This window comes from Trachemys scripta, chromosome 1, assembly GCF_013100865.1.
Source record: "Trachemys scripta elegans isolate TJP31775 chromosome 1, CAS_Tse_1.0, whole genome shotgun sequence".
NCBI lineage: Eukaryota > Metazoa > Chordata > Testudines > Emydidae > Trachemys > Trachemys scripta.
The window spans coordinates 197,230,747-197,252,752 of NC_048298.1; the positions used below are offsets into that span (position 1 = coordinate 197,230,747).

Below are 22,006 nucleotides of genomic sequence, written 5' to 3' on the forward strand. Positions count from 1 at the left end.
GTATCCCCGAGTGCTGCTTTTCCTTCTGCAACTTGGGTATAATTTCTCTTTGGAAATTATGCTAAAATAACATTGTGCATAAGTTATTTATTTATTTATTTGGCTAATAACATTCACATTCTCGCTTATATTTATCTAGGCTAAAGGCCATCTATAAAATGCCCCGCAACTGTAGCCATTGCTAAGAATGCCTTGGAACCAGAAATCAACGTCCCTGAAATGAACAAGTGGACAAGTTATTAGGTTCTGTCACTCCACACACCATTTCTTGATCACCAGATAGATGCAGTAGGCGTCGGTTAAAGGAAAAAATTGAAAAGGCCACATGCAAACCCTTTCGCTGCCGCCGATTTAGACAGGATAATTTTATAAGTCACAACTGACCACGCACAAAAATAAAAAATCTTTGGTCGGAATAGGGGATGTGAAAGAAATCACATGCTATCCAGATTTAAACGACGATAAAACACGGAATTAGCTATGATAATGGCGCCAGAAATCATTGATAAAGGTGTCTTATTTCTTTTCTTATACAGAAGGCAAAATACTGTAGACACCTTCAGTGAAATCACACGGTGGTATAAAGCCTCTGCCTAGAACATCAGCACTGATTGTGCATTTTACATGGGGGGAGGGGGTATGTGCTCCTTTAATGCAAATCATCATTACACAAATAGATTTGCAGGCACACAAAGCCCCTGCAGACCTGACCTCTCCCTACATAGTTCGTAGCTATAAGCTTGGGCAAGCGGCTAACTCAAAACACCACGTCCCTAGAGCAGATATTATCCGTGAAAACGCCTTGAAAATCAGTCACAACTCAGGGCTGTTTTAAGAAAAGTCCGATTAGGAAGGGCTGGAACGAGCCTGCAACTAATCTCTGAGGCCTTCATGCATCCCTGGCGAGCGGCGCCCCAATGCCATGTGCAATTAACAGAACAGGACTGGGAGAGAGCAACGCTGAATTTAATTTGCAGATAAAAAAAAGTTAGCACTTGGGCAACTCTGAGGGTATCGTACAGGGGGAGAGAGATCCCTGAACTGTTAGATCAGCGAGTCTGTCTGCCCTGGAGGGTGACACGCTCCTTCCGCGAGTTCCCCCAGCAGAGCAGGTTTAACAGGGGCAAATGCAAAGCGCCAGGGCCGCCTTTTGTGTGCAGCCCTACAAAACAACTCCGGGCAGGTAAAACTCCTCCGAGCCTGGCGTGCCTCTTGCAATAGCAGGCCACCAGCGCGGCGCACCTCCTGCCTACTCCCCGCAGGCGCGCACCCACGCACAGCACTTCTTTTCCCTGTCAATAAAGGTGTTGGGAGACCATGGAGACAGGAGGAGGGGGAGCCCCGTCACATACAAAGCCCAGGGCAGCAGCAGCAGCCCACTGCGAGCCAGCTAGAGCCCAGCGAGGTCACGTTGTGTCTCAAACCCAGCCAGATCCCCCGCCAAAGGTTCCGGCTGCGAGGTCCGGCCCCCTCCCTATTGCCCGTGGGGAGAGAAAATAAATAGGAGGAGGGGGGAGGAAGCTGCTGGGAGAGTCTCCCCCCCCCCCAAACTGCCTCCCCGGCCAGAGAGCAGCGCGCCAGACAAAGGCGAACCCTGCAGAGAAAAGGGGACCCGCAAAATACCGGCTGGGAAAGACGGGGCCGCGCCGCACAGCTGGGAGGCTAATGGGGTCCGGCCGAACAAGGGGGCTCGGAAACCTGCCCGGCTCAGCTGGCCTGGCGGGGAGGAAGAGGAAGCCGAGCAAACGAAGGGGGGTGGGGGGGAGAGGAGACAGCGCCATCTTTTCCTGGCACAGCCACACAGACAGCGCTCGGCTCGGCCACGGTGTCTCTCGGTTTCTTTTTAGCAGCGGAAAACGTGCGATTAGCAGGCAGCCAGGCGGAGCCGCCCTCCCAGCCCCGCGCCCACACAGCCCGCAACTCGCTCCCCCTCCCTCCGCGTGATCCCGGTGCTCAGCCTCTCGCTGCAAAGCCACATCGCAAAACAACGCCTGCCCCAGCGTCGGCGCGGCCAGCCAGGCCCCGGAGTGGGGGGCAGCTGGGGGCTCGCGGGCCCCAACCTCCCTGCGTGTAACAGCGCTGCTGCGTGGGCACTCGCCCCTGGAGCGGGAGCGCCGCGCCCCCTGCTCTGCACAGCTGGCACTGGAGGCGAGCCCTGGCCCTGCCGCACCCAGGGGTGGGCTGCTCGGTCACCGCTTCCGACAGCGGGGGCGGAGAGCCAAGGCCCCTGATTCCTCTCGCTTTTCACACCCTGCACCTTATCGCGGGGAAGCAGCTGGGCGATCCCCTCCCGCCCGGCAGCAGGGAAAGGAGGAGCCGGCGTTGCAACCCTAGAGCTTTACGCTCCCTCCTAGGGGAGGGGGAGCCAAGGCCCCGCGCCGGCTGCTGCCAGCCCTTTGCAGCCTCCTCCCCCGCGGGGCGAGGGTGGGGTGCGCTGCGAGTTCTCCGCCTCTGGGGCCCGACACTGGGTGGGTGGGTCTCTCTGGGCGAGAGCTACCGCCCCTGAGCCGGCAGCGCGGCCGGGCACCGCTGCCCACAGCCCCCTGAATAGCGCTTTATTATCCAGCGCTCAAACCCCTCATTGTGCTTGGCAGAATCACCTGCCTCCACTGGAGCCAGGCGCAGCAGCCCGGCCTCCCCGGGGCGCGGGAGGAGGGGCAGGCAGCTCGCGGGCACCCTGAACACTGGCTCGCCTGGGGAAGCCTCGCGCAGCCCGGTCAGGCGGCAGCAGCTCTGGCTTCTGCTAGTCACACACAAGCCAAGCGCGCGGCCGCCTCGCAGACCTGCTGCTGCCTGGGGGTGGGTGGGGAATTTAAAGGAGGGGGGGCTGAGCCTGGTGAGGGGGATTTGATGGGTGGTTGGCTGAGCCGGGGGAAGGAGGGGGTTGGGTTGGCTGCGCTTAGTGATGGGGGATTTGAGAGCCAGAGAGAACGGGGAGGGAGGTGTTGGCTGCGCTTGGTGAAGGGGGATGGGGGAGAGGGGACGGCTGTCGCTCATGCTGGGGAATTTTTTATAGGGGAGGGCCGCGCCTGGTGGTGAGGGGGGATGTGGTGTGGGGGTGTTGATTGCGCCTGCCGAGGGGTATTTGATAGGCGGTGGGAGAGACAGTTCCTTGTTTCTAATAAAGGAAAGGACTTTTATTGAAGGATAAATGCAGGGAACGAAAGTCGTGTGGGTTGCGTCTGGCGAGGGGGGGATTAGATGGGGGCAGCCACTGCCCTTGGTGAGGGGGGATTTGGTGGGGGCAGGGATGGCTGGCCCTGGTGGGGGGGACTTGATGGCGGGGAGGGTTGGCTGGCCCTGGGGTGGGGGGGTTGATGGGGGAGGGTTGGGTGGCCCTGATGGGGGAGGGATGGCTGGCCCTGGCAAGGGGGGATTTGATGGGGGAGGGTGGCTAGCCCTGATGCGGGGAGTGTGGGCTGCCCCAGATTGGGGAGTTGATGGGGAGTGTGGGCTGCCCCTGGCCAGGGGCTGTGTGTGTGAGAGAGATTGTGGGGGGGAGAGGTGTCGGCTGCGCCTTGCCAGTTGGGATTTGATAGGGGCGGGTTGGAAACAAGTCTCCTGTTTCTAATAAAGGAATCGGCTTTTATTGAAGGATAAATGCAGGGAACAAGAGTCGTGTGGGTTGCAGCCGCCGAGCTTCGTTAGCTGCTGATGTGACTGTGAAGATAAAACGCTTCGCAATCATTTGAGAGCGAGAATCGCCTGGGAAGGAGCCCAACACCCACGCCTGCTCCCCTGTATAGCACCCCCTCCTCCTCTGTCGCAGTCGCCCCAGATTCAGTAGCTGAGGGTGCCTGGGGAGCCAGGAGACGCAGACCCTGCTAACGGCTGGGCTTGGGGGCTTGCCAAGTTGCTGTGACTTAGGGGAACTCTGGGGATGACTAATCGCCTAGGGCTAGGGCTTAGCGAGGTGGTTTTTTTGTCATCAGCTGCTGACCCACTCGCTACGTGAAAATAACTGCGGCGGGTTTCTGAGAAGGAGGAGACTGGGGCCGCGCCTGGCCTCGGGGAACTCCCCTCTCCCCGCATGGAGATCAGCTCTGCGCCCTCAGCAACTGCCTCGGCGCGGCTGCTAAGCCGGCCGGGCCCGGTGTGCTTCCGTGTGTGAGCTCCCAACCAGGAAGGGACGGGGTGGGGGGAGGGTATGTTATGGCGGAGGGCTGCGCCGTCTGTCTAGACTGAGCCAGGGAATTGGGGGCTGCACCCTGGGGGGCAGGACTGGAGGGAGAGAAGTGAAGAAGGGCTGCTGAAGGCTGAGACTCCACAGGACCAGGCCCTGTGGCCTTGGCTTCTTGGAGTGATGGGAGAGGGTGTCTACATGCCCGGGCCCTGTTCTCAGCATGTGTGGGAAGGGGAGGAGGTGGAGGAGATGCCTGGCGCTCGATGTGCAGTGTGTGTGTGTTCCTGGATTAAAAGTCTGGTGCTAGGGGATGAGTGAAGGGATAAACATGTCCTGCTTCTGTCCTGGTGGAAAGAGGGAATGGGGGTTGCTCTGAGGAGTGTCACTTCATATTCCAGGCTGGTGGTGGTATGCCTGTGTGTCTGGGGGCTGTATGTCCTGCTTCTTTCCTCACTGTCTGCCGAGTTCAGAGGTGCTGAATGTCTCCAAAAGTTACATTGGATAAATTGTGTGTCTGCGCCTGTCGGGCTGGAGAAAGGGGCTGTATGTCCTTCTACTTCTGTTCCAGACCGCGGTGTCTGGGGATGTGCCTACAACAGGGAATGGGAAGAAGCCGCCTTGTATTAGCTCCAATGAGAAGCAGATAGTATATACAATGGGGTGAAATTGTAGAACTTAACTAGATGTATAAATCTGAGAAAGTCCTCTCGTTTGTGAACTTTTTTTTAAATCCACTTCTGCACTAGTTCAATCTGCAGCCAGTCCTATGGCATTTCCCCCATTTTTTAACTCTAAAAAGGCCTGTAAAAAGTCAGTAGAGGCTCTTATTTTGTATTAACAATCACCATATGTTGACACTGTTATGTGACCCTCCCAAATACAGCTACCTGTTTAGTTTCAAGTCAGTGAGTGGTTAGTAAAACAAAGACAAGTTCCTTAACTACTAAAATAAAAGCCTGGCTAGTAGCTAGTAGTAGTGGGTGAGAACAAGAGCTCTGATGCACAGTACATCTGAATTATTCCTCGTTTTTATTTAATTTAATCAATTACGGGAATAATTCTGGCTTCCAACAGACACATTTAGAAGAAAACCTTATCTGACTGAACTACTGCTTTGTTTTAGTTATAGAAACCGGTGGAAGGGAACTTGGTTGTGAATGCCTTTTTTAAACTGAAAATGCTTTTATTTCCCTTTGGCTTTTTGAAGCTGCTTTCGAAATGAACATTTTTGAGATAAGAGGTGACAGGTCAAAATCGCTGGGGGGGGGGAAGGTTGTAAGCGGACGTTTTGCCCCAGCTTACTGTTATCTTATCTTTCACACTTGCAGGGCGAAAAAAGTGGTTTATCTTTGTATCCACCGCCCTCTTGCCTTAATTGCTAAAAACACTGCGAAGTGTTAAGTACAGGACTAAGGAATCTCTCGGTGTCTTCCATGAAAATAATTCTGTTTACAAATTTGGAGATGTTCTCTGTACAAACACAGAAACCCTCGTATGCTTTCCCCCCACCGTGCTTTAAGGCTGCACATTTCCATCTCATACGTGTGCATCCAAGTTAGAAAAACCGCTGCTGCTGGGCTTTCAGTTGAACTGAAAATCCAGCCACTTAATACCAGTCAGCCCACAAGGACGATTCATTGGTGCATTCGACTGACTCTGGAGGCCTCAATACATTCAGTCGTTTTCACGTTTAATTCTAAAGTGTGAATTTAGAGTCACCTCTAAAATAGATAGAATAAACTCACTGTTTATGAAACCAATAGCAGAATTGTACTGGCTGTTCAGAAACAGGATTATCTCATGACTTTCCTCCCGCACCCCTTTTAAAAAAAGGTAGCTGGAGGTGATTCACCGATTGTATCAAATTATTAACATACAAGCTAGTGTCTGCAAAAACACGCTTTCAAATAATGGCGTTTCCCCCTTCCATTGTATGATATTTAAACTCTGGAGCTTGGTGGATATTTGCTCGTTTGTCTGTGTCACATGCAGGCCGCTAATGGCTGGGATTCCAGGCGCTGTGTATTGCGCATTACAGAGATGCCTGGTACATACTGAAGGGTCTGATCAGTGTTTCTAGTATAAAACCCCATCATGGAGGTTTCAACTGCAAAAATTAGCTGCAGACTCAGACTTGAGACGCAAAGGGCTTTAATTTAAACACGAATTTTAGCAAGCGATTAGGGCGCACAGAGATTGAATTGCTCTGTTGAGAGCTCAGATTCTCTCCGTAGTAGTTTCAGTGTCTCCATGTCCAGTCCGTGTATGCTACCAATATTTAGATCGTTGCGTTGCGAACTAGAGTATAAAAAGGGCTGCAAAACCAAAAGAGTGTATTCTATTTTTTATTCCCTTTAAGAATTCTCAGCCCCCTCCCCTGCAGGGCCCTGCTTCGCAGCTGCATCTTCCTGCTAGGAAAACGGGACAGGATTTCAGACAGTAGTCCTTTCAGAACCTGTCAACCTCGCTCCTTGATTGGTTGTCAGAGCACTGGGAGGCGACCCCCCCCCCCTCGCGATGGGCATGCTGCTGCTTCTCCGGCACCCCAGAAGTGACAGGCAGAGTCTGATAACACAACTCTGCTGCCAGCAGAAAAAGCTACTCCTTGCTCAGCGGTGCCTTCCCTAACTATTTCTAGTGTTTTGAACCAAGCAAACAATCAAAATGGCTGAAATATTAAAGTTCAAGAGGTGGCTACTGTTTACTCGCTATATATGGTTTTGTTTCGGAGATATTAATCATGGTTTTTCCAATATGCTTCCTAAAAGAAAAACTCGAAGGGACAGTCTTCTTAGTCCAGGAAGCACATATTTTATGTAATGTACCTATTCAAGGAGCTGATCAGGTATATGATACATAAAACTGCCTAAGTAGAGAGAATGGAGTGTTAGATGTACTAAGTCTGGTGACTACAGAGTATTTCAGGAAGGTGGGAATTATTAAACTAGTTGTTACAATTTTTTGTGGTTTGTGCCATGTACCAAAACCAGCCAGGAAACAGACAAACAAGGCTGACATACTATCCTTAACTCTTTTGCTGGGTTTGTTTCCTTAATATTATAAATTAAGGATAGAAAAACAGCCTCAACTTTAAATTTTCTCTCTGTTGTGGATGAGTGTCACAACTTTGACAAAACCTAAACATATTTTTTCCTATTTGGTTATTGAATTATGCTGATCTGTACAAGCCATAGAAGTTTCCATTATAATAGCTATTATTCAGGATTTTTAACTGTGAGGTTCCAAGTAATCAGACATAAACCCGTAACACAAATTATAAAAGCGAATCTTTTGTTGTTAGTTAAGATGGTTTAAAACATAGTTGGGAGATATCAAAAACGTCAATACTGTTTTATTGGGTGGGGAAGGGTGTGAAGCAACATTTTTGTCACTTCCCTTTGAAAACAATCTCAGATGCTAGCCATAAGGAACTAAAAATTGATCTACTATGAACAGAATTGCCCTGTGCTACAAAATACAATTATAGTAGTTGTAATATGCAAACTCCCTTTGATGTCAATGGGAGTTTGTAGGATTTTGTAACAATATGCTGGCGTTGTGTCAGGCCTGAAAGAACTACTGTACTGACTCTGCATAAGGCCGACTGAAGGGTGTCTTGCTTTATGATTCAGATTTCCCCACTTCCATTAAAAACAGACTTACAATTTGCAAGGATAAAGGTTTGGTTTAAGACACACACTGGCAGGACAATTCAAAGCTCAGGATAGCGATCTGTTATTTGTAGGCTTTTTCATGGCACTAATCATCATAGTTTCTGAGCACCACACATGCATTATTTAATGTATCCTCACAGAACCTCGGTAAGGTGGGGAAGTATTCTATTATTACCATTTTGCAGATGGAGAACTGAGGCACACAGAGATTAAAGTCCCAGTCTAGTGCACTAGCCATACAATTTTCTTTGAGTGCTGATATGGGATTTAACCCATCACCTTCTAGTCTAGAAGTAGAGTGATAACAGAGGTACACACAGATTTCAGAATAAGGTATTATTTATACTATTGTGAACCATGGAATGGCAGGTAAATTAAAGAGGGAGTGAAATAACCCCCTTTTCCAGGCCTCATGTTAGAAGTCCCATTCTACCGTTAACAAAGGATTTGTCTTTACGAGGTTGTTAAGTGCTTCACGTTATTGGAACAGTTGTGTTTGTGAACGTATTCTCACCATACTTTATAAAAACATCAGCGCAAGGACCCCAGCGTCTGTGTACGGCGGCGCTCTCTCTAAGCTTTCATTGAAATCCTCCCTTCACTGAATGCAGTGTACAGCGGCCTGACCTCCAGGTCAGCTCCCTTAAGGGCTTGTGGGAGGGGGAAGGCGGCCTGATAGTCTGCAGGCAACACTATGCTCCGAATGTACCGAGGCGTTGCCTTCATCGGTTTGAAGGAAATGCAGCCCTATGTGTTCAGAAGAACCGAGCCAACCCGGTTGAGGGATTGAACTGCAGCTCCAATGGCTTCACAGGGAAGTGTGGATCACATCTGCCACTCTCCAATTGCAAAGCTTTGGGACGTGAAAAAACAACAATAAAGCAGACAGAAGAACAAACACGTTTCTGTTCCTCTGAACAACGAACAAAGTTAAATAAAGTAATTAAAAAAAACAAGAGTGATCAATTTGGTCTTTTCTCAAGATAATTTGAACGGAATAGTTCTAAAAATACGTGTGAAACAGGGCCCTTTATAAACTGGGCCGGGGTAACTGTTTCATTACAACATGTAGATTTTATATACACTGTGAATCAGGAAATGTAAAGAAAGAAAATATTTTTTGACAGAGAATTAACTTAGTCCAATAGCAGACTTTACCCACAAGGAGAGGGGAACCTATAGTTCTACTTTTCAAGTAAAAAAAAGCAATTTAATTAGTTGTTTCCCCAGGGGAACACAAATACCAGAGGCCTTTCCTCCAGCTCTGTGTCTGTAACCACGTGTGTTCAGTCTAATAACTTTTAATGTCTAGCCCTAAAACATCTTTATAAAAAAAAAAACAGCGTTACAAGGTAATGGGCCAGGTGTCCTTCTGCTTGTTATCAGAGATTAAAACAACCTGTGGGATAGTTTTCAGATGTAAACACCATAAACCTGGAATAAAATATAGAAACTTTTTTCAGTGTTTGAATGTGAACTCTCAGTATCATCACAGCGGAAAACATCTCAGATGCTCAGTATATCTGTAAGGCACTTGCCACTGTTTCCTTAAGCCTAGGTATCTACCTACTGCTTAAAAATCCCATTTCATTTGCATCAGCTGTTTTTAGAGGCTCCAGGGCAAGGCAATTCAGTTGTGTATCTAGAGTTTCGGGTTTCAAACAGTTGATATTTCACTTCTGCTTTGAGAGGGACGATATTTTTAAATAGATACATACCAAAAGGTAAAACAGTATGAATAAAATCTCACAGAATACCAACTCTATTGTCAGAACTTTTTTATTTTGTATCTGACTGGTAAAACACTGTTGGTAACTAAGATTCACAACTTCATTTGGTTTTTTTTAGTCCAGTCTTCTTTAGGAACTTCTGTTTTTCCACCTTTAAAGATAAGTCACTCCTATCGTTACAAAATAAACCTTTATTAACCAATATCTTTGTGCCCGTATTGAACAGACACCTTTTAAAATCAAGGTTAAAGGTATGTAAAAGTACTAAGGTAAACACGTTATGAAATTTCTCACACTGAATCCTCCACGTAGAGATGAAAAATACAATCGTCTAAATTGCCTGTTAACCTTGCTCTATCTGGAAAGAATTAACAAAGAACAGTACTAATAAAGGCCCGATCCTGCTCCCATTAGATGCAATGGCAAAACTCCAAGTCACTTCTATGGGACCGGTATCGGGCTCCAAAGATTACTTGTGTGAGTAAAGCGAGCAGGATTTCCCCTTAAGCATCCTTAAATGGGGGTAGGGCTATGCTGTAGTCTCTCTTCTACTAACGTTATGAAAAATTACCTAGCCCTTTATATAACTATGCCGCTAACGCAGAGCAACCAACTAAATGTATGAGTATCTGTCAAGTCGGGCGTTACGAACATGAAATTTACCAGCTGAGCTGCCTGAGCCAAAAGCTGCGCTGCCAAAGTAAATAGATGCAGTAGATAACCACCAGCCCAGCGATTGAAGGGCTCCAAAAGCCAGGCAGAAATCTGAAATCGGCAGTAGAAAATCCAGGAAGGAGAACTGCGTTCTTCACGCGCCACCCCACCGCACTATTTCCAAACAATTCACACGCTCTGAAAATGTGTTAAGGAGTCTCAGACTTGGATCAGGCAAAAGATTGATAATCAGGGTGGCATTTCCACGCCGAAAGCGAGCCGTTGAGAAACGGGAGAAGAAGGGAAATGTGGGGATAAGTAGAGCAGTCCAGTGGAGGGGTAGGTGTTGATGAGAAGGAGAAGCTGAGCGCTGCGATGTGGAGAAAGACATTTTTGGGAAAAGGGCTGAAGGGCGATGGACGCAGTACGGGAAGGGGGGGGGAGCGAAGTGGAAAGCGTGTTTCGGAGCGGGGGGATACAGGCAATCTTCCACTCGAGGACGATTGTGAATGAGAATTTAAAGAGTGACTGTGTTGTGGCGCGGGGGCAGGTGGGGAAAACACTTGTGAAGGAAAAGCGGGGGGGGGCCGGGAAAGCCTTGAGGGGCCGGGGGGACTGTGACTGAGAATGAAGAGGCTGATGGGGCAGCGGCGGGCTTGATCAGGAAACAGTACTTCGGGAGTGCCAAGGAGAGCGAGCGGGAGGGAACAAAGAGGCACTCCGGTTGGGGAAGGGGTGCTGCGAGTGGGGCTGGGGCGGCTGAAGAAAAAGAGCGCTTCACCTGGGGGGGCTGGGCGTCCCCTCACCTGAGCAAGCGCAGGCAATTCGGAGTAAGAGCGGCAAGTGGGAGCAGGGAATAAAGAGCTACCCCTCCCCCACCACTGCCACTCGGGAAGGGGGCTACTGCGAGAGGCTCGGTGTCGGGAGCAGCGGGAGGCCGGCGAGCCAGGGGCTGCTCAGACACGGCGTGGAGCAGTGACGAGCGCTGGGGGGAGCGAGGCTAAGAGGTGTGCGGCGCAGGGAGTCGCGGAAAGGGGCCCAGAGAGCCCACGCCACGCGCGGGAGCGGGGCTGAGCCGGGGAAGCGCGCGTGGAGCGGGGCCGGAGCTGGCCGGGCGCTCCCCGGCGGCAGCGTGCTGGGGCTGAGCGGCACCCGGCGCGCTGTCTGGCTGAGCGAGCTGCTGCCGCTGCCGGGCTTTGACAGCTTGGCGGAGCGGAGTGAGCGGAGCTTTATGGTAATTGCGGTTCTCCACTGGCCTTCTGGGTAGCGAGCGAGGGGAGCAGCGGCGCGGGCGGGGGAGACACTTTCCTCTCAGCCGCTGCTGGCTGAGGAGGGCGCGGAGTCTCCCCGGGACGCCCTCAGCTTTGGGGCCGAGTGCCAGCCCGCAGGGGCGGGACGGGGGGGGGCGGCCGGCCGGGGGCCGGGAGAGAATCAATTAAGGGACGAGAAAAGCCTCGCAAGGGAAAGGCGGGCGGGGGGTAACTTGCTTCGGGAGAGCGCGGTGGCGGCGCTGCTGCTGGCGGCGGCTCCCTGAGCTCAGCGCCCGCCCGCGGGGGGGGAGGCGGCGGCTGGAGGAGGAAGGGGGGATGTGAGGGGAGCGCGGCGTGCAGCACACGGAGCCCGGGCTCCCAGCGGCAAGGGGAGGAAGAGCGGCTTTCCCGGCGGAGGGGGATTAAATCCCCAGCCACACACACAAAGCCGCGGCCAGGCCACTGGAGACGCCGGCCCCGCGGCGGGAGCGCGATGTAGGAGGGCAGCCGGCGCCGGCAGGGGACACTCCGCCCGGAGCGGCCAGCAACATGGCGCTGCCAGCCCAGCGCCCGCAGCCCGAGTGAGCCTCGCGGGCTGCGGAGCCCAGGCAGCCGCGCAGCCCTCGCCGCGGCCACCTGCCCCACCAGCCTCTACTGCCCCCCGCGCGGCACCGAGCGCCGCCAGCCCAGCGCCGCAGCTCGGACACACGCCCCGAGAGGGGGAGGGGAGCAGCAAACTTTTTGCATCCACCCAGCCTGCGCTTCCCTTCCGGGGAGAGGAGGGGACTACGGCCCCGGGACCCAGGCGGCCGCCCTCGGCGCTGCTGCTCTCCCAGCCGGAGCACAAGGTCAGTGCTGCTCGAAACCTCGGTGCTGCGCGGAGTCCGTGGCGTCCCTTCCCCCCCGGCCCGCGGGCGGCTGGGCTCTGGGGAGCCGCCCGGCCCGCCCTGGCGCTCCCCTGGGGGACGTGGGGCGAGGGCTCGCTTTGTGGCAGGGCCAAAAGCGCTGCAAGGGGCAGCGAGCCGAGCGGGGCGAGGGGGTGGTAGGCAGCAGTCGCGGGGGGCGATGGGGCCTCCCGGGGCGCGCCTCGCGTGCGTGGGTGCCGCGGAGTGGAAGTTTGTCGGCTGTTGGCCTGTAGAGATGCCCCCAGGGAGGCAGGGTGGGGTAAGCGAAGGGGAAGCTGCCGGTCGCGCTCTGTCTGGTCCCCAGCAGGAAAGAGGAGGTGGGGGGTTCCCGTCGTGTCTCGCTTTCCGCTCTGGAAAGGGCTGTGAAAGCCCCACCTCTGGCAGCCGCCACGGCTTGGCCCTCGGGGGGAGGGGGTGAGGGGCACTCTTAAATCAGGGGAGAGGGAGGGCACGTATTCTGTGGCCTCGCGTTGGCTTCCCCTCCACGCCAGTGCATCTGGTGGAGAAGCCCAAGCGAGACTAGCCACATTCATGAGGAAGAGGCTGGGGCTTTCGGGCGCTGTTTGTTCCAGAGCCAGGTAAAGGGTGGACTTTTAACACTATTTTTAAAGGAGCTGCAGCTGCGTGAGGTTTTCTCGTTGATTTGCGAATGCAAAGGGGGTTTGTGCTTTGAAGCTGGGGGCCGCGGGGGGGGGGGGGGGGGAAACGGAGCCAGTCACCGTGGTTACCCGTTCAAAGATCATTGCTGGTGTGGGGTCCAGTCTGATGTAGAAGTTTATTCATTTTAAAGCTAGTTTTTTGTGGAAAGAGAACTAGAGAGAGGATAGGAACTTGCTATCGAAGGCCGATCGGAGAAGGACAGATAGGTCTATTTTCTGCAAGCCCTCGCCAACTCCGAGGCTGGTCTGCGCAGCATATGGGGCATGTATTTGATGTTCGTGAAGCGAGTCCGGGGGCGATATTTGCGAAGGTTTCACGTTCCTCTTTTTTTCTCTCTTCTTTCCGCGATGTGTGTAGGATTCGAGGTTGCGGGCGGCGGCGGGGGGGGGGGGGGACGGACCAGTGACTGGTGTAACACTGACGAACTGTGGGATTGTGTTTAATGGTCTCGCCTCAGAGCTTGTTGCAGCATTAATTTCTTCTAATGAATCTTTTGCAGAAAGTCCGCTCATTGCTTTCATCTGCTCCGCGGAGCCTGCAGCTTTGCATTTGTGTTTTGTATTAAAAACGAAAAGAGCCTAGCCCGCCTACAATCTGGTAGCAGAGCCTGGTTGTTTCAAGGCTTTATTAACTTTTCCGTGGTGAAGAGGTCATCGCTTCTTATAAAGTGGGGATTGGCAAAGGGCTGCGTAGCCGACCCTACTAGTACGATCTGGGAACAAAGATAAAAAGGAAACCTCCCCATAAGGTGGTGTTAAGTGCAGTCTTGAGTATTTCTTGCCGTGGCGTTGGAAACAGACACCAGCCACCGAAATCAATTGTTACTAGGTGTTTAATTCAGCTTTGCCAACAGAATTGCATTTTCCCCCATATCGCAGAACATTTACATTCTGTTAACCTTGGAGAATCGTGTCTGGCTGCTTCTGTCACGCGAGTCCATTAATATAGCTTCTTCACTGAGACGTTGGTGCTTATATATTTGTCTAGGATTCGGTGCAATTGCATTGGTGTACACGGATTAAGTTCCCTTTCAGTTTTTAAGTGGAAGCCGTCGGTTTTTCTGAGAGGAAGACAAGACAACGGGCACCTTAACTGCTTTTAGGGGATTAGGAAGGCGAGTGTGTTGGGGGGGATGGGAAGGGGGTTATTTTTTTTTTCCAGGCAGGGGTTGCGGTTTATCTCCAGTTCAGCTCTTTGAATTGCTGTCACAAATAGGTGACTGAGAGTTAATTAGGAAGTATGCTCTGGATCAATGAGTTGCACAGCTCATTAGCTATTCCCCAGATTTTTGCAGGATTGGACCTCCACCTCTAATACCGTCCCTCTTGAATACGCAACTCCTAGGGAGAGCTAGAGACAGAGCAGCACTTCGGTTGACTTGGATGGGTGTGAAAGGGCGTGATTAAGAAACATTTAAGTTTTCAGGTTAATAGGTTTGTTCACAAGCGGAGCGGGCTGTTCTTCTGCTTTCCACGCTGACCCTATCTCTCTCGAAGGGCGGGGAAGGCCCTGGCACTTTCAGCTAAGTATTATGATCGTGGAATAGAAAAAGTGTGTGTCGTAGCAAACGCTAAAAGAGCAGACAAAATCCTATTTGTCAGGCATGAAGGTGGGCTGTTTTGAAGGCTACACATGTACAGTGAAGGATTATGTTGCGGACACTGTTTCTTTATTTCCTTCGCCATTTCTAAGGTGAGTGGCGGAGGCTGAGGGACCGGGAAAGGGCTTCTCCTGGTATTGTTTGTCCGTCTGTGATAGATCGGTCTAGACAGCCGTTCAGGCTCCCTGCGAGCTCAAGAACCGGAGCCTGAAAGGGAGAGTGGGGGAAACCGAGAGGAAAAGGTCACCGCGATATTTTTTGTTAACCCTTAAAGATGAGGAAAATCTAGCTGGCTGGTGCGGTTAAAAGAACCGGAGAAGCGATTGGAATGTGCCCGGAGGGAAAGGGGGCAGCGTTGTGGATCGTGGGCTTACCCCCATGCATATAATTGCATTTTAAGAGCTGTTTCCCACAACAGGAAGAGAGTTTACGAGGCGAGTGCCAGATTATTTCGTTCCCAGAAGTTTCCTCTGTTTAGAAACTCCGAGGAGCGCGTTAACCCCGTGTCAGATTGGTGCGGGGCCAGACAAACACGGAGAGGCGCACACAGGCTGAGCCTGGCGTGCAAGGGGCCCCGCGAGCGAGCGGAGCACGCAGTTAGTGTTTCCCCATCTCTTCCCTCCGCCTCCTTCCCCCGGGTCACGATGGAAAACCCACAGCGGAGATTCACAACCTCTCCGGGCGAATACCGAAAGGAAAGCGAGTTTCCGCGAGAGCTTTTCAGATCGGATCAACTTCTCCCCTCCCACCCCGGAGCCCTAATGACCTGGGGGTGGGGAGGGAGTCGACTTTGTTTTATAGCACCGGGCTGCCCTCGGTTTGTTTAATGTATACGCTGAAAGGCAGGCAAACCTACCTCAGGTTGTTTTGAAGCCCAGCGGACTTCACAGGGAGGGTCATACCTCGTGGCCCGAAAAGGCAAACAGGGACTAAGGCTTCCGTTCCTGTTTGGGTTACTTTGAGTGGCGTATGGGTTTTCCTTTTGTAATCAGACATTGTCAGTGGAATACAGGCGATCGTGTTGTGTAAGCCTATGCGGTGCAGATTAAAAGGAGTTAAGGCTCCAGAGCCGTAGATAAAAGCTGGTTTGTGTTGGATTTGCCTGCAGCGCAGACCATCCTCATTCCTCTTTGTCTGAGCCCTGGCTCCGGGCGCTCCAGCCTTATTGGAAATATTCCCGAGGAGTCAGCGCAGAGCCAGGGCAGCAGGCAGCTCAGCGTTTATTTACACTTCACATCTAAATACATCTCTAATTAGATAGAAGCAACACCGGAAATGGTAGATTGGTTGCATATCTAATAGAGACGAGTACCAATAGACCCTACAGAGTTTCCCTCTTCTCTCCCTGCACCCCCCCAAAAAAGAAAGAGCCCATGAAAACCAAGCCAAGAATCTGGAGACCGAACTGAAATAACCTCGTAGTAAACACCACAGACCTATTTTGAGGTTATTCTAATGTTAAAGAAGTACTTAAGGTAGGAGAACTGAGGGCGCAAACTGCAGTGTGAGTGGTTATTAATATATGTCTGGGGTCTATACTAGGCTGGTGGACAGGCTAGAGTGCAATAGGCACTGAGTCCCTATCCTTCAGTACCAGGATGCGATCCTTATCTATAGACGCCTTGCGTTTTAGCTAATTTCATAACAACCCTGCCCAAAACAGTTCTCTTTCTTCATAAACAGGGGCTTCAAAAAATCAGGACGGTTCATAGCCATTCTAAGCTAATATTTAGAGGATTCGGTAGAATCACTGGCGGAGAATTTTGGTTAGTCCTAGGACTGAAAAACAATACACAAGGTTTAAATCCCATTGGTTCTTAATTTGTGGACATAAAAATTGTAAGGCCACCATTAAAAAAATTGAACAATAGGACACTAAAGTCTGAATTATAGGAATGAAAATCTGTGACTTCCCTCCCCACCCACCAAAGAACCTTACAACTTTGAAAATGGAGTGGTTAAAGGACTAATTCAGTCTAGAGGCCTCATCTTGATCCTGGTAGTGGGGGTGTAAAAATCCTGTAATTTCATTGACAAGGGAGTTAATTCCTATTTTACTCAGGCCTTTTAATGTCGGCTGATGTACATAAAAGGCCACTCAGCTATCTGTTCGTAGGACTTGGATAGTGCAATACACTTCATTACACGGATGACATGTGATACTGTCTTTTACGTCTACATCTATAGCACATTTTAGTGTGGGCCTTTAAACAGCAGTGCATAGGGTAGGAACAGCAGGCTTAATACTTCCTCCTTAAACTGATGATGTTTAAAAATAAGTAGTAGCTAGGATGAATGTTATGCTTCTTGCTTTTTGCAGTAATCTAACCACTTAAAGATCAAGTAGATTCCTTCCAGCGAGCCAGACTAACCCCTTTTAACTACGTCGAAAAGCTCTCGCTGTGTGTGTATAATGAGAGGCAGAGGAGGCCTCATCTGCAGATAGGGGGAGTTCCCTTGTCCGTGAGCAGCACTGGCTACATGTAATCCTTGTGTCCTTTCACCGAAGAGGCTGATAGGGAGTATTACTCTGAATCGACCTTTCCCTCAGACCTGTTCGGCTGTCAGGACTTGAACCTTTAGCTAGAAGCCTGAACGATCTTTCAAGCAGAAGTTAATGAATGTTTCACAAGGGTTTCTCTGTCATGTGTAGCACCTTTTAATGGATGAGTTGACTAGTTAGGGACAGAAAGCAAGAAGGCCACCAGCTCACAGAAAACAGTTCTCTTAGAGAAGTTCTGTTAATTTGCAGGAGGCGCTTCTATTTTTTCTTTTTGCCGCACAACAAAACAACCTTCAGCTAGTATTAAGATTTTCCTATATATCTTTCACCAGTGAAGATTTTCCTATATATCTTTCACCCCCCCCCCCATATATGTATATGCTGTAGGGGTTATTTTGGTGCTATTTTTCTGTATGAAATTTACCTTTATACATTAATAGATTTGTTGCCCTGTGATTAGGCATGCAAGAAAGTCCGCTTGGAGAAGACCCTGACAGCATAAAATATAATTTGTGATCTGAAAGACAGTTTCCAGTATAATCTCATTATGCACCACAGACTCCCGGTGTTATTTTGTAGAAGGCGGACAATGATCAATTTACATTGACCTGGGGCTGGGCGAGCTTTTAGATGGTAATTGCCATATTGATTTGCATGCAGAGAGGAGACCTGCTAAAATTAAAGACCGGAAGCTAAATTAAACTAAATGTATTGTCTAGGTGCAAACTAAAAGACCTGTTAAAGTGTAGGGTAGAGTTTAAGAATCTGAAACTTGGAGAGGAAAGATGTTTACATTGCTAGTCCCTTTAAAAAATACATATTCTTAAAAAGTGGTATGTAAATACCCAGTTTTGACAAAGTATATATGCCAATTCTATGTCATGTAAGCATTGCTACTTAAAACAAAAAAAAGTATAATAAAATCCTTGCTTTTTTTTTTAATCCATTCCCCCGAAGTCCCTTTGTGATTTGTTTCCTTAGTGTGATAGTAAACACACACATGCTTTATTTGAATAGAACAATTAAAGTAGAAAGTACAGACTCCACCAACTACACTGGAAATTTTTTGTATAGAGTTGAGTGTAACCCTTAGGAAAGAGAGTAGGCTAGAAGTTCCACTCTACATCAGCACTCACACCAGTAAGTACTTCATGCATGTATGATCACCTTAATTTATTATCAGCAAGATCACTTTTTTAATAATATCTAGCTCTTATATAGTGTTTTTTATAAGTAGATCTGAAAGCACTTTACAAAAAGGTCAGCATCCTTATCCCCATTTTACAGTTGGGAAAATTGAGGTGGGAGAGCGGTGAAGTGATTTGCCCAAGATCACACAGCAGATTAATGGAAGAGACTGGATTAGAGCCTAGGTCTTCTGAGTCCCACTCCAGTGCTCTATCCAGTAGGCCACAAATTAAACTTTCCCCTTAAATTATGCTTAGCAAACATGTAGAACTCTCATGCCATTAAAAACTGCAATAACATAACAAATCTCTATGCTGTCATTCACTTTACAGATGTCTCAATGTATTTTAGTATGGCATAGGTATGTCAATACTGTCATTTAGCAGTTACTTGTAAGAGTTCTGGCTCAACTTTAAAATAGATTAAAATTTAAAAAATAGATAAAACTCTTATCCTAAGTGTTCATTTAAAATACTGTGGAATATATCACCTAGTGACCCTTGCCTTTAAATAGCTTTATACCACAAAATACATAGGCTCATGTTCCTAGTTTTAAAAGTCCAGGCAATGGGACAATTGAGCACTCCAAAGTAATTGATGTTTGCATTCACACTTCATCGGGAATCATATTTTTGTATAAGTCCAACCACTCAGTAGTTCTGTAGTATAGGCACTAAACCCTATAGACATTTAACCTAAATAATTAAGAAAATATTAAAATTACATCTAGGTTCATGCTTTGTGTTAGAACTAATACCCAAACAAAAACACTACCTGTGTGGAGGTTTCTTTTGTGTACCCAATGGGAAGGAGGAAAGAATTAAATTAATCCAATTTTATATTTGGTTAGTTGCACTTCCTCTGCTAAGGTTGGATATTAGCTGATGTTAATCTGTTTTTTTTTATGTTGCAGCATATAGACACACACAAGTGAATTGAGGATTCAGAGGCAGATTCTCAGTATTGCTTTGAATTCTCAGAAAACTTTTTAATGGTATTAGAAGGGACAGAGACAAACCCATTTTCACTGGAAGATCTGATGCTGCTGTGACCCAAACATCTTCCACATGATAGTTTAGGATTTTGGATAGGTACCACCAGGGTTCCTTAATCCACCCACTGGTGCTATTTAATCTAAATTCATAAGGACCTTTTAATGCACATATTATTGCTAAGACAGTAACATGTTTTTAGAGTCACACTATTGAACATTTAGCAGGATATTTAAAATCACCTATAATCTGGGTACCATAGTTTGCCTACTAAAATAGTTGTGAACAGAAGTGTGTGTGCTTGCACACAAACTGCACTCTGAATCTCCCTAACTCATTCATCCCTATATCCAATTGTATTAGCCCTCATTGTGGGAATTACTTTTAACATGTCACTCCCAGACATTATATGTTGTTAGGGTCAAATTTAATTGGCCCCTCAGGAAGCAGTACCTTTTACATACATCCCCAAATATATCAATCAAAACACTTTACAGGTTTATGTAGAGGCTTCATTAGCACAATTAACTATAGAAGTATCAATTTGGAACTCAAAAAAGGCCCATATACTGTACCTTGGCTTTCCAAGGTCTGCCTGGATATAAAATCAGGGGAAATAACACTTCCCAATTCCAGCCAAAGCAATTAGGTAGATCAGAACAGGAAGTGGTCTTCCCCTCATTTCTCCACTTCTTCTGGTCCAGTGAATTGTGTCCTACCTATGTGTGGCCAACATTTGCTTCAGCTGTGTTAGCAAATCCTCCACAAGACCTATGTCTTTGCGGGAAGATGGGCAAGGTCTGGGCTCCCACAGCTTGGCCAGGCTGGGGCCTGAGGGGAAGGTTGGCATAGGCATGTTTGAGGTAGACTTCAGCTAAAGCTGACCCAAAGTATATCTGCCTTTAAAAAAAAACCAGCTGTAATGTGTTTAATGGTAAACATTTTAATGGCTATGTGACTTGACATTAAAAGGGCCCATTAAAAAGTAGCTGTTGGTAGATGAAGTCAGATGATCCAGTCAGAGAAGAAAATATGTGAGATGTAAGTTTGAAACTATCACTTTCCCCATAAGTTAGTGAGGTTGGGAAAGAGGAGTGGGCCCTCCTGAGCAGACATTTCAAGGTTGTTTTATTTTAGCTATAGAAAGAACCCCTTACTGTGAGATCGCATTTTCAATAAACTGTATTGGCTCTCCTCTTTATACAAATTGCTGGTATGAAAGAAAAGCAAGTCTATATGCATGGAGGCAGGCATAAGCTAGTGAGATCAGGTTTCCGACTGAGCTCCCGGAGGAGAAGTGAGCATTTGATTGAAGCTACACTTGGTTCTTGGTTCCCAGGGGGCAGCAGCCCTGAAACACGAGAGCTCTCCCTCCCTCCCTCTCTCTCTTCTTCCTCTAAAAGCCTTTGTGCTGAAAGAGCTTCAGTAGGCACGAATCGCTGGTCTCTCACAAGAATGTGTTGCAGCCTTTGCTGACATTGTTTTGTTAGCAATGGGTTTTACCAGGCAAGCAGATTTTTAGCTCCGTACAGGCAATGAATAGTCGATGCCACCAACCTGCAAATACCTACTGGAATAATTTACAGGGGAAGCTGGCTGAGAAGTTCAGTGCAGACCCACCGCGTCAGTAGTAGCCACTGTGCCTGCCTTGAGAAACGTTAACCTATAGCAATAGCTGGGCCGCGATGAAAATGCTCTTTAAAACAAAACAAAAAATCGTCAGTCTTTTCTTGCAGTCGGCGGTCACAAAGCTATATATTGTGCATCCGGGAGCTATATAGTGTGCATCTCAGTGCCGGTTCTCATAGTCTCTTTATCAAATTTAATCTATTTTAAAACTCTTAGGCAAAATGGCTTACTGTTAAACATCTACATTCCAATTAATCATACATAATTTAGCCAAGAATAAATTAAAGGGAGAAAATATACTTCGTCAGTTCTATCGAAATCTCACTTTCGCAATAAAAAATTTACACAGAATGGGAGAGATATTAGCACAAGTGTAATCATTGAAAGAGCAGGCAACTTATAGCCAACGTGCTGTTTAATTATTGTACAACGTATTTCACAAGTAAAGTCTGATTTGCATCAGAATAGTAGAATTTTAAAGTAGGAAACGAGAAACAGAGCGTGCATGATTTAAGATTCAGTTTAGAAACATTCTTAAGACTTGAGTGGGATCAATAGAGGTGACAGTTTATTTTAACTGGACATATGGAGATAGAAAATAAAGTATTTCTTCTGTTCAAGTTTTTGGGACAATAAGGGATGTCTATCGTGGGATAATCAATATATGTGCGGAGGTGAAAGGGTGCAGGAAACCCAAGGGTAGTCATGTAAATATGACACACAGCCCGTTTCATTTGCTATGTCAAACTAAAGGCAAACAGATTTGACTCAATATCTTAAAATCTAATCGTAGTTGCCTTACTCGCTCCTAAAGTCACTGGGGATATCAACCTGAGCGAAGCCATCTGGAATGGTCCATTATGTAGATTCGGTATTGTAATACCGCAAAAGAGGGTTGTTTCTTACTATAGGCCTTCATGATGGGGAAACTTTATAACAAAAATATCTTAATTAAAGACGAGCTGGGGGTGCAATTTGCACCGATACTGACGATTATGGAAAGTCAGTTTAATACAAAATAAAGGAAACTTGTCCTCACCCGCCCACACCCGTATGGGGGCAGCCAGTGGTATCCATTCAATCATGACATTTCTGCAG

General features: G+C 48.4%; 1 protein-coding gene across 7 annotated transcripts in view; it reads left to right on the top strand.

Moving 5' to 3' along the window:
• The first annotated feature begins 11,771 nt into the window (after positions 1 to 11,771).
• The window catches only part of BCOR (BCL6 corepressor), a 70,130-nt gene continuing 59,895 nt past the window's right edge, over positions 11,772 to 22,006 (top strand). For 3 of the 7 annotated variants that reach the window (XM_034754410.1, XM_034754403.1, XM_034754430.1), the window contains exon 1: positions 11,772 to 12,279. The gene's annotated coding sequence lies outside the window, so the exon portion shown is untranslated. Of the gene's footprint in view, positions 12,280 to 12,845; positions 12,915 to 22,006 lie in introns of those variants that run through there. The other 4 variants (XM_034754375.1, XM_034754419.1, XM_034754438.1 and 1 more) reach the window with 2 other exon arrangements.